General features: G+C 35.2%; 1 protein-coding gene and 1 pseudogene across 4 annotated transcripts in view; both read left to right on the plus strand.

The window, feature by feature from the left end:
• ITFG1 (integrin alpha FG-GAP repeat containing 1) overlaps window positions 1–17,907 on the plus strand; it is a 294,898-nt gene that overhangs the window by 193,646 nt on the left and 83,345 nt on the right. The gene's annotated exons all lie outside the window — the stretch shown is intronic.
• LOC141505520 (calponin-2 pseudogene) lies at window positions 4,708–17,906 on the plus strand (annotated as a pseudogene).

A 17,907-nucleotide genomic window follows, 5' to 3' on the forward strand; every position in this document is an offset into this window, starting at 1 on the left:
AATTATATTTTGTTATATATTTCCCAATGATATTTTAATCAGATTCATCCTCCTTGGCATTTTGAAAAAATGTGTATATCTGTGATTTTAATATCTCTGCTATTATCTCTTTTACAATTAAAAAATTCATACAGAGAAAAATTAAGTGACTCATCCAGGGTCACAGTAAAGGGAGAGAACCAGAACTAGAACCCAGGTTTTAAGGCTCCTGATGTAGTAGTGTTTTTCATCATACATGATAAATACTACTATATGGTAAAATGGGATCATACCTTTAAAAGCATTCAATGAAACATTTCATAAGAAAAATTAATCCTGTTTAATAATAGCATGACATTCTTATCAAAAAATTTTTGGTCAAATAAATTCTGTGCAATATACTTAGGGTTTAATTATGACTTGAAGAATGATAGAAAAGGTAAGTAATAATCCTGGTCTACTTCTCAGTGGAATTGTTTGGCTCTTTCTGTTTTATAATCCACCCTTTTGCACAGTAGCTGAAAGTCAAAAAGACAGGGAGAAATTGACTGTATTTTTATCCTGTGTTTATTCACTCATGATATATGAATTTCACCAGTATAATAAAACTGCTCTAGCAGCCGTGTTTTATATTCAAGATATTTAACATTAAAGCATCCATGACTATTTGTTAGCTAGGCATCACATGTAATTAATAGAAAATTTTGTTATAATATTGGAAATGAATAGTAAATAATAATATGCAAAACAACAGATCTAGAACAATTTAGAAGATAGTAACTTGGCTTCCATAGCAAGAAGCTGTGTTTTTGTATATTGTCTTTGACAATCCTTATATATAGCATAGACAATTATCATAGAATCATAGCATTTGAAGATATTTCTTCTATATATTTATTATCTTAATTGATCAAAAATATTTTCTTCAGTGGCACATAACACTACTCATCAATGCATCTCCAACCTGTTTTACTTTTGTCCATGTCTGCCTATAAATTCTTCACAAAGTCTACCAATGAAGGGTAAAAACATCACTTGTACAAAAATATTCATAGCAGCCCTGTTTGTGGTGGGAAAGAATTGGAAATCAAGTAAATGTTCTTCAATTAGGGAATGGTTTAGCAAACTGTGGTATATGTATGTCATGGAATACTATTGTTCTATTAGAAACCAGGAGGGATGGGAATGCAGGGAAGCCTGGAGGGATTTGCATGAACTGATGCTGAGTGAGATGAGCAGAACCAGAAAAACACTGTACACCCTAACAGCAACATAGGGATGATGATCAACCTTAATGGACTTGCTCATTCCATCAGTGCAACAATCAGGGACAATCTGGGGCTGTCTGTGGTGGAGATTACCATCTGTATCCAGAAAAAGAACTATGGAGTTTGAACAAAGACCAAGAACTATTACCTTTAATTTAGAAAAAAAAAATTGATATCTTATTGTCTGATCTTGCTATCTCTTATACTTTATGTTTCTTCCTTAAGGATATGATTTCTCTCTCATCACATTCAGTTTGGATCAATGTATACTATGGAAACAATGTAAAGACTGGCAAATTGCCTTCTGTGGCGGGGAGGGAAGTAAGATTAGGGGAAAAATTGTAAAACCCAAAATAAATAAAATCTTTATAATTCAAAAAAAAGCAAAGTACCCAATGTACTCTAGATGCCAGAAAATTTGGGGAGGAAAATTTATGAATTTCATATTATAGTAGCCATGTTTTTACCTTATTTATTCAGAGATAACCTTTCTGCTTCATATAGCTCCAAGCATAATGTCAGTACAAATTTAAAGTTTTAATTACAGTTTTGTTTTTCTTAATTCCTTAAATGAATCACCCTCTAGAATAAATTATATTTTATGCATTTCATTAATATTTTGTAAAAATCTTTTTAGACAAACTAGTGGAAATTGTTCTTGAATAGGAAGTCATAAGACTTGAGTTATACTCAATTGTGTAAATCAGGTAATCAACAAGCATTTATGAAATGCTTGATGTTCCTAGGCACTATGCTTGGGAGGAAAAGGAAAAACAGAGTCCTCTCAAAGAGATCACATTCTAATGAGGAAAACATGAAAACAAATATTTCCAATTGTGACTAATTTTACTTTGCAACTTAGGCAAGTTAACTTCCCTACTCTGGGTCACAGTTTTCTCTGCTGTAAAATGACAGTGTCAAACACTGTGACTGTGAAAGCTCCTGGGATATGGGTTACCACTTTGGTAATAAACTACCTAATGGATGCTATATAAATAATGAATGACAAAGTTGTATTAGAATTTCTGCTGGAGTGGGGAGGGGGTGGCATGGGTAGGTGGCATGGTCGATAGAACACTGGCCCTGGAGTCAGGAGTACCTGAGTTCAAATCTGGCCTCAGACACTTAATAATTACCTAGCTGTGTGGCCTTGGGCAAGCCACTTAACCCCATTGCCTTGCAAAAACCTAAAAAAAAAAAATTCTGCCTAGGATTAGACAAAGATAATGACTTTTAGAACACAACTAAAATTTGAAATCTCAGAGCATGCTAATAAATCCATTTCAACTTTCCATGGCTGTGTGGTTAAAGAAATGAGGCGTGTGTGTTTTGGCAGGGGTCACCTGGTGCTTCAGCCAACATTCCTACTACAAACTGTAAATTGTTCACTACAGAAGGATAAAAAAAAATAATAAATAAGAGAAATTGTCCCCCTTTCTGTAAATCTCAGAATTAAAGTGAAGTTTGATTGGGAAAGCAGAAAATTGTGACCTGTTTCTATAATATTTCCAGGAATTTTCACTACTCATACTCCAGTTGATCCCCTATGGAAAATTGGGTTCTTTATATATTTGCCACATCCAAACACAGTATGGTTCTTTCAGAAAATTTATAAACATGTATATAGAAAATGTAGATTATTTTCCTCTAAATTGTTGCAGTGTTTGAAGGCGAGCATTTAATAGAATAGTAATAAAGCAGCTTTGATTATTTTAACTTTTTTCTGAGTAAAATATAGTCATTGTATCATGTATGAAATTCTGATCCTAGTATCACCTGGGAAATTATATTTCTACATTTATTTAATAGAATATTGATACCTCAGTTATTCATATCCTTGACATTATAAAGTTTTTAAATTGTAATTTAGGGTTGACATTTGAAGGGAAGCTATCACAATCTACCCTTCCACTCACTTTCCTCAGTCAGCAAAAAAGAAACTTTTAGAAGGAGATCATAGATGAGGGAAGAAAAGATATTACATTCTCATTTCCCAGATACTTAGGTAGTCCTCTCTTCACTCATATAGCCACCACTCTGATATAGAGTCTGATCCTTTAACAGCTGAACTCTTAATTACTCTCCATGATTGCCTTCTCTCCTCATTCCAATTTGTTCTTCACAAAGCTTTCAATATAAAATTGCTATAGCACAAATCTGACTATGTATATCACTAACTTATTCAAAGACACTCAGTTACTTTCCATCACTTTTAGGATAAAATAGAAATTCCTCATCCTAATATTTAGGGCTTTCCACAGTTCAACTCCTACGTACTAACCCAAATTTATTTCACACTACTCCCCTTCATTAACTCGACATTCCAACTGAATTTAATTTTTAGCCATTCCCTGACCCTGGCAGGTTAGAAAGACTATCAGTTCCTTCTAGACAACTCCATCAGATTGTTAGGAGAATTAAATGAGGGAATAAGTGAGAAAGAACTTTGAAACTGTAAACCACTACACAAATTTAAAGGATTATTATTTTCAGTAAAGGAAACATTGAAGGCATTTAATGTATTGGGTTGAACTGAATTGAATCAAATGACATTAAGACCCCAAAATCTATGGCTAATGTTACACAAAATTCTAGAGAAGGAAACTGAGTACCAGAGAAGAACTGAAAGCTATGCAGTTAAGAGCAGAATTGTGATTAATACCAAGATCTCCTGACTCCTACTCTAATATAGTTTGCAGTATACCTACGCATCACATCCCAAAGAAGATCTACCTACTGTATGTAAATTGTTTCCCTCCCAAGGAAAGCAGTTCTGAAACATCTCATAGATTATTCAATTTCTATATTTTTTAATCTTTATGAAAATACCAACCATCTTGTAAAAACAAGGGTTGTGTCCATGCTATATAAGAGACTAAGTAAAACTCAGTATATCTAGAGATTTTTAATGGCAGATGAGTTCTTGAGATTGTGTTGGTATGAGTGAGTTTACCTATGGAATTATCTTATTACAACCTCACATTCATCAATATCTTCAACTGAATATTCTTGTGACAGATGATCAAAAGCAACATCAAACTTCTCTTGCTGGACATGTAGTCCTGTTGTGTGTGTAACTAATCTTTATACATATATAGGATTCCCCTTAGAATGAAACTTGCTAAGCTTGTGGTTTGGGATTTGGTTTTGGGGTTTTTTTTTGGGGGGGGGGTTTTGGTTTTGGTTTTTGGTTTTTGCAAGGCAGTGGGGTTAAGTGACTCCCAAGGTCACACAGCCAGGCAATTATTAAGTGTCTGAGGTCGGATTTGAACTCATGTACCCCTGACTCCAGGGCTGGTGCTCTATCTACTGCAAAACCTACCAACCCCTAAGCTTGTGTTTTTTAAATGGTATTGATATGAAATAGGTTTTTTAGGTTTTTCTTTCCTTTAGTATTCAGACTTCTTTTCTTTTTTAATTTTATAATTTTTCCCCCAACCTCACTTCCCTCCCCCCCACCCACCACAGAAGGCAGTCTGAAAATCTTTACTTTGTTTCCATGTATACATTGAGAAAAATCATATCCTTAAGGAAAAAATGAAATATGAAAGCTAGCAAAATTACATAATACATAAGATAACTTTTTTTTGGAAGTAATAGCCTTTGGTCATTGTTTAAACTCCACAATTCTTTCTTTGGATCCAGATGATATTCTTCTTCACAGATATCCTAAAATTATCCCTGATTATTGCACTAATGAAATGAGCATGTTTATTAAAGTTGAACATCACCCCATGTTGCTATTAGGGTGTACCATGTTATTCTGGTTCTGCTCATCTCGCTCAGCATCAGTTCATCCAAGTTTTTCCAGGCTTCTCTGAAATCCCATCCCTCCTGGTTTCTAATAAAACAATAGTTTTCCATTACATTTGTATACCACAATTTGTTCAGCCATTCCCCAATTGATAGACATTCACTTGATTTCCTAGTCTTTGTCACCACACACTGAGCTGCTATGAAATTTTTTATCCTGGTGATGTTTTCACCCTTTTTCATGATCTCTTCAGGAAATATACCCAGTACTAGTATTACTGGATCAAAGGGTATGCAATTTTTATTGCCCTTTGGGTATAATTCCAAATTGGTCTCCTGAAAGGTTAGATCAGTTTACAGCTCCACCAACAATGTATTAGTGTCCCAAATTTCCCACATTCCTTCCAACATTGATCATTGTCTTTTCTGGTCATATTGGCCAGTCTGAGAGGTGTGAGGTTATACCTTAGAGATGCTTTGATTTGCATTTTTCTAATCAGTAATGATTTAGAGCTATTTTTCATATGACTATGAATTGCTTTGATTTCCTCATCTGTAAATTGCCTCTGCATATCCTTTGACCATTTGTCAATTGGGGAATGGCTTGTTTTTTTATAAATTTAACTCAGTTATCTATATATTTTAGAAATGAGTCCTTTGTCAGAAATACTAGTTGTAAAACTTGTTTCCCAATTTACTACATTTCTTTTGATCTTGGTTACAGTGGTTTTGTTTATGTAAAAGCTTTTTAAGTTAATGTAATCAAAATTATCTAGTTTGTTTTTAGTGATGTTCTCCATCTCTTTCTTGGTCATAAACTGCTTCCTTTTCTATAGATCTGACAGGTAAACTATTCCTTGATCTCCTAGTTTGCTTATAATATTGTCTTTTATGTCTAAATCCTTGATTTTGATCTTATCTTGGTATAGGGTGTGAGGTGTTGGTCTAATCCAAATTTCTGCCATACTAACTTCCAATTTTCCCAACAATTTTTTTTTAGTTTTTTTGCAAGGCAATGGGGGTTAAGTGGCTTGCCCAAGGCCACACAGCTAGGTAATTATTAAGTTTCTGAGGCCGGATTTGAAATCAGGTACTCCTGACTTCAGGGCTGGTGCTCTAGCCACTGTACCACCTAGCTGCCCCAACAATTTCTATTGAAGAGAGAGTTCTTATCCCAGAAACTGGACTCTTTGGGTTTATTAAACAGTAGATTACTATAATCATTTCATGCTATTTCTTTTGCACCTAGCCTATTCCATTGATCCCACCACTCTATTTCTTAACCAGTACTAGACAGTTTTGATGACAGCATTTGTAGACTTCTAAAAGCCACTGAAAGACTTTTTTTTAATATTAATATAATACCAATGGAAAACATGTTACAAAAAGGAATTCGATGTCTATCTTCCAACAAATAATCTATCAACATCTTATATTAGTGCACTTGCCATGTGCCAGGTTATGGGGATACAGATATAAAGAATAAGTTATCCCTACTCAAAGAGCTATTAGTATAGAGAATTTATATTATATTCAATTTGATTCATTTTACATCTACATTAATAGTTTTATTTTTTCTTTATAGTGACTTTTTATGACTACCTATTAATAAATGACTCTAGCAGAAACACTGTTATGTCTTTGGGGTTTCAAGTCAATTCAACAAATGTATAAAGGCACCCAGAATACAAAAACAGTTCCTTCCTTAAGAAACTTATGTTCTACTAGAGCCATATACACAGAGAAGCAAATACTGAGTAATTTGGAAAAAGCGAGAACAATGTCAACTGTGGGAAAAGAAAGGCAGTGCCAAAGAGATGTATCCCCATAACCTGGAACATTGTAAGTGGATTATTAAAAGGCATTAATAGGCTATTTGTTTTAAGATAGACATCAGACTCCTTTTTGTTAACATGCTTTCCATTTCCTGAAGTTGAAACCTGCAGTAATTTCTGACAAAGATACAAAATCTGAGCTGGCAGATTATTGCAAATTTGCAATGCATTGCTCAATACTTATTCACAACTGTATTCAATATAATTCATTTTTTTTAGTGACTTCATCTTTTGTGACTTCCTAAGTTGTTTAATTTTATTTTTAAACAATATTGTATTTTTCCCCAGTTAAATGTAAAGGAAGTTTTTTTAATTTATTTTTTAAAAATTTTGAGTTCCAGATTTTCTCTCTCCCTTCCCTTTCCTCATTTCCTGAGACAATAAGCACTTTGTTAAAGGTTATACATCTTAAGTCATGCAAAACATATTGCTATATTAGTCATGTTGTGAAAGAAAACACGGACCCAAAGGGGGTGGGGAAACCCTTGAAAAAAATGAAGAAAGTGAAAAATAGTATGCTTTGATCTGCATTCAGACTGTTAGTTCTTTCTCTGGAGGTGTATAGTATTTTTCATCATGAATCCTTTGGAACTTTCATGGATCATTGTTTTGATGAGAATAGCTAAGTCATTCACAGTTATTTACCATACAATATTGTTGATGCTATGCACAGTGTTCTCCTGGTTCTGATCACTTTTCTTTTTATCTGTTCATATAAGTCTTTCCAGGGTTTCCTGATATCCATCTGCTCATCATTTCTTATAAGACAGTAATATTCCACTGCAATCATATACAATGCAATTTAACAAGGAGCAATTAATTCCAATTCCAAATAAACTACTTTAAAAAATAGAAGTTCTTCCAAATTCCATTTATGGTACCAATATGGTTCTGATAACTAAACCAGGAAGAGCCAAAACAAAGAAAATTATAGACCAATCTCCCTAATAAACATTGATGCCAAAATTTTAAATAAAATGTTACCAAAGAGATTGCAAGTTATTACTAGTATAATACACAATGATGAAATGAGATTTATACCAGGTTAAGTAGAGCCATATCAATAACAAAACTAATAGAAATCATATGATTTCTTGAGACAGTGTTGACATCCATTATTGACTCAATCGATGCTAAAAAAAATAAGCCTTTGACAAAATAAAACACATTCCTATTAAAAACACTAAAGAATATAGGAACAAATGATGTTTTCCTCAAAAATAATAGGTATCTATCTAAGCCATCAACAAGCACTATTTGTAATGAGGATAAACCAGGAGCATTTCCAGTAAGATCAGAATGAAACAAGAATGTCCATTATTCAATATAGTATTAGAAATCTTAGCTTTAGCAATGAGAATAAAAAGAAATTAGAGGAATTAGGTTTGGCAATAAAGGAATTACTAGAACTGGCAATAAGGAAGCAAAATTTTCACCCTTTTCAGATGATATGATGGTATATAGAAAAATCAACTGAAATTGCTTGAAACAACTTCCACAAAGTAGCAGGATATAAAATAAACCCACATAAATCATCAGTATTTCTATATACGAGCAATAAAATCCAAGACCAAGAGATAGAAAGAGAAATTCCATTTAAAGTAACAAAGGACTTGGGAATCTACCTCCCAAGACAAACCCAGAAACTATATGAACACAATTACAGAACTTTTCACACACATAAAGTTACATGTAAACAACTGGGGAAAATGCCTGTTGCTCATGGTTAGAGTTATTATAATAAGAATGACATTTCTACCCAAATTAAATTTCTTTTTCAATGCCATATCAATCACACTACCTAAAAACTATTTTACAGAGCCAGAAAAAGAGTAACAGAATTCATCTGGAGCCCAAACGGTCAAGAAAATCAAAGGAATTGATGGAAAAAAATACAAAGGAAGGTGACCTAGCTGAATTAGATCTAAAACAGTATTATAAAGCAGCAGTCATAAAATCTTGATTAAGAAATAGAGTTAATGGGCCAGTAGTAAACGACCAAAGTAATCTAGTTTATGACAAACCCAAAAGATACTCACTTCTTGGATAAAAATGCACTATTCAACAAAAGCTTCTGGGGAAACTGGAAAATAATATGGCAAAAACTAGGCACAGACTCACATCTCATGTCCTATAATAAAATAAGGTCAAAATGGTTACAGGATTTAGACATAAAGGGTAATACTAGAGACCAAGTAAGAGGACAAGAAATACTCTGTTTTTTGAATCTATGGGGTGAGGAGAAATTTGTGACCAAACAAGAAATAGAGAACATTACAAATTGCAAATTTTATGATTCTGATTATATTAAAAATCTTTTGCACTAATAAAACCAATGCAGCAAAAATTAGAAGGAAATAGAAAGCTGGAAAATAGTTTTCACAGCTGGTCTCTAATAAAGGATTTATTTCTAAAATAAAGAGAGAATTGAATCAAATTTATAAGATTACAAGTTATTCCCCAACTGGTAAATGTTCAAAGGATATGAACAGGCAGTTTTCAGATAAAGAAATTAAAACTATATATAATTATACACACACACACACACACACACACACACACACACACACATAGATATATACATATATACAGTCACATGAAAATATGCTCCAGGGCTTGGTCCCATCCGGCCGCCCCCCTGCCCGGCTCCGCTCCGCCGCGCCATGAGCTCCACTCAGTTTACAAGGGCCCGTCCTACGGCCTGCCCGCCGAAGTCAAGAACCGACTCCAGTCCAAGTATGATCCACAAGTGGAAGGTGAGTTGAGGGGCTGGATCGAGGGTCTCACAGAACTCAGCATTGGGCCAGACTTCCAGAAGGGACTCAAAGATGGCATCATCCTATGCACTCTCATGAACAAACTACAGCCTGGCTCCATGCCCAAGATTAATCGCTCACAACAGAACTGGCACCAGCTGGAAAATCTCTCCAATTTCATGAAGGCCATGGTTAACTATGGCATGAACCCTGTGGATCTCATTGAAGCCAATGACCTCTTTGAAAGTGGAAATATGACTCAGGTTCAAGTATCACTTCTGGCTCTGGCTGGCAAGACCAAGACAAAAGGACTACAGAGTGGTGTGGACATTGGAGTCAAGTACTCAGAGAAACAAGAACGAAACTTTGATGATGCCGAATTGAAGGCCGGGCAGTGTGTTATTGGCCTCCAGATGGGCACCAATAAATATGCCAGCCAGTCAGGTATGACAGCCTATGGTACCCGAAGACACCTGTATGACCCTAAGAACCAGATCCTGGCCCCAATGGACCACTCAACTATCAGCTTGCAGATGGGGACCAACAAATGTGCCAGTCAGGTTGGCATGACAGCCCCAGGCACCAGGTGACATATCTATGACACCAAGATGGGCACAGACAAGTGTGATAACACCTCCATGTCTCTGCAGATGGGTTATACCCAGGGTGCCAACCAAAGTGGGCAGGTGTTCTGGCTGGGGCGACAGATCTATGATCCCAAATACTGTCCCCAAGGTCCCACCGGAGATGGGCCAGGGATGGGGCCAGGTGACAGCCCTAGCTCTGCGGAGCCCCCTGAATACCACTATTATAGGGAAGAGGAAGGGTATTGAGGCTGAGGGCCCTCCCATGTTCCCCTCCCCTCCCTTATCCAACCCCTTTCGTTATCATCACCCCCTTCTGCTCTCTGATTTTTGTCTTATCTTGGGAGAATTTTGTTCCTATCTGAACTCTCTCTTTGACTCACCCTGTGGCTTTGGACAAGCCTCAACTTCTCTATTTGTCAGATGAGGGGGCCAGAACAGGCTGTTTGAGGTCTGTCTTCCAATATTGATGATGTTCTACAGTTCTCATCTCCTGAGTAAAGGAGGCTGAAGAGAGTCAAGTTTCTCAGGCCTGAAAGTCAGGGTAGATGGGGAAGGAGTCTTCTTCACCCCTCTATCCTTCTCTCTTCAGCTGAGGGCTTCTCAAAAGGGTGTCTAGGGTTGGGGGATTGTGAAGTAAGAATCTTCCCATCCCTTGCCCTGGACCAATTCTCATTGTCTCTCCATCTCTTCCCCAACCCCTTTTGGGTTGGGCCTGAGCCCTTGAGTGAAGACTGGGTGAAGAGAAGGAAGATAGGGTCACAGTAGGGTTTCCTGTCGGAGATGAGCTTCCCTCTTCCTGCTTATGAGGTTGGCTTGTGTTTTCCTCACCTCCTACAAAAGATGTTGAAAAAGAACTTTTTTTTAGGGGAGGAGGGGCAAGAGTGGAAGCCTCATTTCTCCTCTCCTTTCCAAGTGAGCTCCAACCTCTCCTTCCATCTGAAACCTTAACACAGTAAGGGACCACAGTCTGATTTTAAATGAATTCAAAAAGAAAGACTCAAATCAAAAGAAGCTATTTTTATTTCTAAAGGGGGAAGTTAGCAGCTCCAGCCCTCTATCTCTGAGCCCCATCCCAGTCCAGGGATTGACTTTCCTGGGTCCCTCCACCATCCTCACCCCAACCTGACAAAACCCCCTTTTCAGACTGGATCAGCTGCCTTCCTTCTTGAACACTGCACAGTGGCCTTGCTGGACTGGGCCAGGTTAGCCTGGGACCGGGGGCTTTCTTGGGAGAGTCTTCCCATCAACCCTTGGGCCTGGGAGAAGGACCTGGAAATAATGTGAAATAGTGATGTGGAAATAGAAGCAATAAATGCATTCCTTAAGAAATGAAAAAAAAAAATATGCTCCAAAACATTATTTTTATTATTATAGTTTGTTTGGGTTTTTTGCAAGGCAAGTGGGGTTATGTGGCTTGCCAAAGGCCACATAGCTAGGTAATTATTAAGTTTCTGAGGCCGGATTTGAACTCAGGTACTCCTGACTCCAGGGCCAGTACTCTATCCACTGCGCCACCTAGCCGCCCCCCAAAAACATTATTTTTAGAGAAATGCAAATTAACCTCATACCTTTTGGATTGACTAAGATGACAAAAAAAAAAAAAGAAAATGATCAGTATTTGGAGATGATATAGGAAAACTGGGTCATTAATGCATTGTTGGTGCCATGCTGGAGAACAATTTGAAATTATGCTCAAAGACCAATAAAATTGTTCAAACCCTTTAAGCTAGCAAAACCAATACTTAGTCAATATTACAAAAAAAAAAGATAGAAGATCAACAAATAAACAATAAAAGGAAAAAAGGAAAATTCTCACATGTTTAAAACTTTTTAATAGCAGTACTTTTTGTAGTGGCAAAGAATTGGAAATTAAGGGAATGGCCATCAATTGAAGAATAGCTGAACAAGTTATGAAGTACTGTTATTCTATAAAAAATCATGAGTGGTTGGGACTTTAGAGAAGCCTGGAAAGAATTACGTGAACTAATGCTGAGTGAGTTGAGCAGAACCATTGTACACATTAACAAAAATATTATGAGATGATCAACTATGATGGATGCAGCACCTCTCGGTAGTTTAGAGATAAAGGACAACTCTGAGAGACCTGCTATGGACAATGCCATTCACATCCGGGGGAAAAACTGAATACATATTATGTTCACTTTTTTAAAACTTCTTTTTATGTTTTTCCTTCCTTTCTCATGGTTTTTTTTTCCTTTCCCCTTAGTTCTAATTCCTCTTCTACAATATGACTAATATGGAAATATATTAAACACAAATGTATATATACAACTTTTACCAGACTGTTCACCACTATGGGGAGAAGGAGGGAAGAAAGAATGGTAGAAAAATGTGGTACTCATAAATTTGCAAATGGTTGATTGTTGAAAAACTACTATCGCATGTATTTGGAAAAATAAAGTAAAATATCATTTAAAAAAATAAAGGGAGTTGAATTGAAAAATAAATACTGGTAGCTAGAACACTGAGAGAAAGTAAGGCTTGAAGAGGGAGGAAAGGCATTCCAGGGACAAAGTAGCCTATAATGGAGATAGATTTTTGAATTCAAAAACTACTAGATTGACACAAATGTAAAGGGAAGTAACACAAAATAAAGTTAGAAAGGTCAGTTGGAGTCAAATTATAGAGGTCTTTAAATGCCAGTTTTAGGTATTTGTATTTTATCATACAGATAATCAAAATTAATGGAGACTCTTGAAGTGGAAGAGTGACATGGTCAAACCTGTATTTTAAAAATATGATTTGACAGCTATGGGGAGGATAGGTTGGAAAGGTGGAGGTCTTCCCTGGAGGCAGACTATTATAATAACAAAGGAGAGGTGATAAGGACTTGAACTATTATGGTGGCCATGTAAATTGAGAGAAGAGTAACATATAAGAAAGAAGTTGTAGAAATAAAATTGATAGTACTTGGAAGCTGATTAGATAAGAGGGTGTGAGAGAAAGAGAAGAAACAAAGATGTTATTTGAATATTTGTAAATTGGACAAATTAAGGGAGAAAGATAAGGAGTTTTATTTTCACACAACAAATTTCAGATGATATAGTGATTTAAAAACCATCTGCATATCATTAATAATTGAATACACAGGAATCATTGAGACTGATGAGAGAGAAACAATAGAGAGGAAAAAGACTCAGTACAGAAGCTAGGAACCACCCTTGCTTAAGTGTACAAAAATAGAATAATGATCTAGAAAAGGAGCCTAACAAGGTACAGGCAAACAGGTAAGCAGAAAACCAGAAGAAAACTGCATCATAGAATCAAAAAGAATATATCAGATAGTTTCAAAAGTTACATAAAGATCAAGGAGGAGGCCTGAGAAAAGGCCATTGAATGAGGAAATTACATTTCTTCAGGTGAAGAGAGACTTGAGGCAGGGAAAATAATTAGGAAGGTATTACAATAGCAATTGACAAAGACCTAAACTACAGTAGTGGTTGTATGAATAGAAAGAAGGAGTATGATAAGAGTAGAAATGACAGGTTTTGACAATTGATTGGATATGAGATGGGAGAAATCAATGATGACACCAAAGTTGTGAAAGTTTAAGTAACTGGAAAGATAGAAAGATCAACAATTATTATTGTTGAGCAGAACCAAAAGAACATTGTACACATTAACAACAATATTATGAGATGACCAACTATGATGGATGCAGCACCTCTCAGTAGTTTAGAGATCAAGGACAACTCTGAGAGACCTGCTATGGACAATGCCATCCACATCCAGGGGGAAAAACACTGAATACATATTATGTTCATTTTTTTAAAACTTCTTTTATGTTTTTCCTTCCTTTCTCATGTTTTGAGAGCTTAGTGGATATGAAGCAGAAAAGATAATGTGATGATACTTAAGATCCAGGTTACAATTCATCCATGATTGCTCATCTGGATCACTTTAAAATGAGGTGGGTTCTTACCCACCAGTCACTGCTTCCAAGTTCACAGTCCTTTCTCCTTGACATAGCCACTAGATGATCTGCATATAGGAGGTCTGGACAGAATCATCTTAATGGCACCTGGCAGCTGCTCAGGGAAATGGTTAGTTTAGTTCATATGTGCCCTGAGAGGCTAACTCTGAGCTCAGGATCATGAAACTTGAGAACTTGCAGAGCAGAGGGAGAGTGGAATGGTAGAATATTGGGTGATATGGACATGTATAGGTGTGTGTTGGAGTTAAGTCCATGATCTTATAATTCCCATCACTATAAGATGTTTGTGTGTGTACACTGATTTACTAAGTGAATTATCCATACAACTACATATAATAATCCAGGAAATAATTATTCTTCATCTGCTTAATTTTTCCTTTGTGAATTTCTGGAGACAAATTCTTTTAATTGTTTATTTGAACCTCTGCAGTATTCAAGGGGTTGATATTATTAGTACAATGCTATCTAAAAAAAGGAACATCTGGATGACGAGTTTTACCCTTGTTACAATCTACAAATAATCCAGACTGCATGTCACCCAAATAGCAATGGAAAAAATCTTGGTGGGAACAAATATCTTGCTAATGATAAACTGCTATGTAGCAAGAATAAGGAAAATCCTACATGTTGTACTGGCACTTTATAATTTTAAGAGTCTTAAATGAAGGCTCCAAGTTTGTTGGGTATAGTTCCTATGAAGGAATTATGAAGAGCACATAGAGTTCCTTTGAAGAGCACAGGAACAGGAATTGCTCAGGATAAGCAGTGGATGGTTTATAATCTGCTCTTACCCACCTCATTGAGATTCCAGTTCCATTAAAATCTAGCATCATAGGACTTTGAGTTTATAAACCTTTCCTAATGCTACATCAGGTACATAATAAGGTCTAGCTATAAAAACAGCACATTCTCTTACATTTTACTACTAGGAAAAGTAAATCCCAGGCCACAGAAGGTCCTACTGCCAAAGTCAGAATTTGTTCATTTTTTTCTCAATACTGTATTTCTTCAGGAGCTCTCTAAATAAAACATTTGTTTTCTCATCTTGCATGATTTCTGTATTCTCTCTGGTAACCCAGGAGATTTAGGGAAGTAGATTAATCCTTCATCACCCTTTATAGTAACTGCATGAATGTCACTGAAAAGGTCAAGCACTATTATAGTTGAGACATTCATTTGAGCACAGGTTAACCTTTATGATAACATATTTAGGTGTTCTGACCTAATTCTTAATTAAACAACATTCTCAATTAAACAATTCTCATGCTGACATTGAATTGAGGAACAAGTTCTTCTTTTTGGTAATTTTTAAAAGTCTAGGACCAGGTAAAGCAATGCTTAGTGTTCCATTTGTATTCTGTGTGTAGTTTTTCCTTTTACCGTAAATGTATTGATTCAAAGCACATTATAACTTGAGCTGATTTCATTAAATAAATTCTTTGGGGAAAGAAAACAAAGCTTTAAGTGGCTAAGTACCTTAGTATTGTGATCATGTCACCTTTAAAGTTAAAATTAAAATACTAACAAAAAGACAAGTCTAGTTCCAAAATCATTTTTTGAATGGAATTTACTTTTCTAAAGCAGGATTTAGCAGTAAATATTTTTGATCATGTCGAAATGTTGCTATAGAGGTTTTGACATTCTTGGAATTATTTCAGAAAGTTGGTGCAAATCCAATGATTTATTAATTTTTCATATATCTTTTAAGTAATAAAGTTAGGATGATTTTTTTCACTAGTTCCTCTGACAGTGAAGATTAAGAGATTCCCCCAAAGAAAATTTCATGGACAGGAATTTTAGGGAGAAATTTAGCATATTAATAATGCTTGTTTACATATTGAATTATCATGCTGGTTTGCTGCCATCATCTCTTTGGGTTCAGTTTTTCATTCTTCCATTCGTTAAAATATCTACCATGGTGTCTTGCACATTCCTTTATTTTGCTTTCATTATGGGGAGTCCCCAGGTAGTTATCTTTACTTAATATCTTGATTGCCTGGAGCACTAAAACGTTAGTGATTCCTCCTAGTCACATTACTAGAATATACCAAAAACAAGATTTATACCTCCAACTTCAGAGGCTAAAACAGGACCTTTATGCATTAATCTAGCCTGCATTTCATCTTGCATATAGTCTGTGTCTTACAAATATAAGCACTTTACAAATAAACATTTGATCCTTACAACAATTCTAAGGGAAGGGATTATTATTATCCCCATTTAATGATTGAAGCAACTGGTGTAGCAGAGGTTAAAGTATTTGCTCAGGATCTTACAGCTGATAAATGTTTGAAGTTGGATTTGAACTCAGTTCTTCCTGATTCCAGATCAGTCAGTGTTTGCATTTTGCATTGAAATTAGGCCCCATTGTGTATATAGCATGATAATAATTTGGACAGTTGGTTTCCTCTTAGGTTCTTGAGCAGAAAGTGGCATAATGAAATAGATGTCATTGGAAGGTGAATCAGGCAATAGTGCTCACACTGAGAGGGCTAAGTGTGTATATCAAGGATAGTTTAAAGACAATGAGTTTCAGTTAGAAACCTTAAACAGTAATGTGCTTTGACTCTGAAGAATACTCAATGTAGGATGTTGGCAGTATTAGTGAAGATTCACCAGGTGGGTCTTGCTGACTCCAGGTTTCATTCTCCATTATGTGATACTGATAAATATTCTACAATTTTGACTTAGTAATTCTGCTTTTTATACAGAATCCAAATCAGGTTTGGGAACTTATGATTAAACCAATTTTATCATTATACTTTGATTATGAACATGAAGACATTCACACCTTTTTAACTACATTAACTACATTTAACTACATGGATATATATGTATTAATCTATTAGCAAACTCAGTAACAAAAAAACAAAGTCAGATAAACTTAGATGAAGGCTGTATTTTTTGAAAGAGACTTTACTTAGTATTTAATCTGCTAAGAATTAATAATGAAACAATTTGTATGCTGCCTAAGTTTTTCAGAGTTTTTCCATTTTAACAAATGTTTTCTTTGATATTTATTCATTCATTCACCAAACATTGTGTTCAATGCCTTTTGATTAAACATCTGATCTCTTCATTCATGGATAGTGTTGTTGTATCAGAGAGAACAATAGTGACCAAATTGATTGAAGTTAATATTTAATGAAGAAAACTGCACATATCTTTTAGAGGCCAAGTATTTTATTTTGAGTTGAGTGAGGTAAGATTGGTGATGATATAAATGAAAAGAAAATAAAGTGGGCCATTATGTATATGTTTGTATATATAATCTTAATTCCTCTTTAATCTTTTATAATTGCATTCTGAGTAATAATTAGTCAGTGAAGTATATAATATTTGACCACCTTAAAGATTAATGGAAAAATTCATTTGAGATAGAAGAAGCTTATTGCTTCTTTGCTATTTTTTACATGTATTTTAATCTGTTTGCATTTACCACTTTTCTGGAAGAGTCTCAGGTGTAATTAGACTAACCAATTGAAAAACAGAAAAAAGTAAGTAAATGTCATATAATACTGCAATGATTAATGGTCTTACCTACAGATTTTGCATTGCAGTATTAATTTGGACAGGTCAGGAAAAACCTTTGAAATATTGGTGTAAGGTGGAGCAATAGTAATTTCACCTGCTCAGGTCTAATGGAACTAGATTTATTTCTGCTTATGAATGTGAATCAATATAGTACATTCATGAATTTTAAAGAAAAAATAGGACAGATTATAAACATAGGCTTGCCATTATAACAGTAATAATAGCCTGTTTTTTAATTTT

Source organism: Macrotis lagotis, chromosome 1 (genome assembly GCF_037893015.1).
Source record: "Macrotis lagotis isolate mMagLag1 chromosome 1, bilby.v1.9.chrom.fasta, whole genome shotgun sequence".
Classification (NCBI taxonomy): domain Eukaryota; kingdom Metazoa; phylum Chordata; class Mammalia; order Peramelemorphia; family Peramelidae; genus Macrotis; species Macrotis lagotis.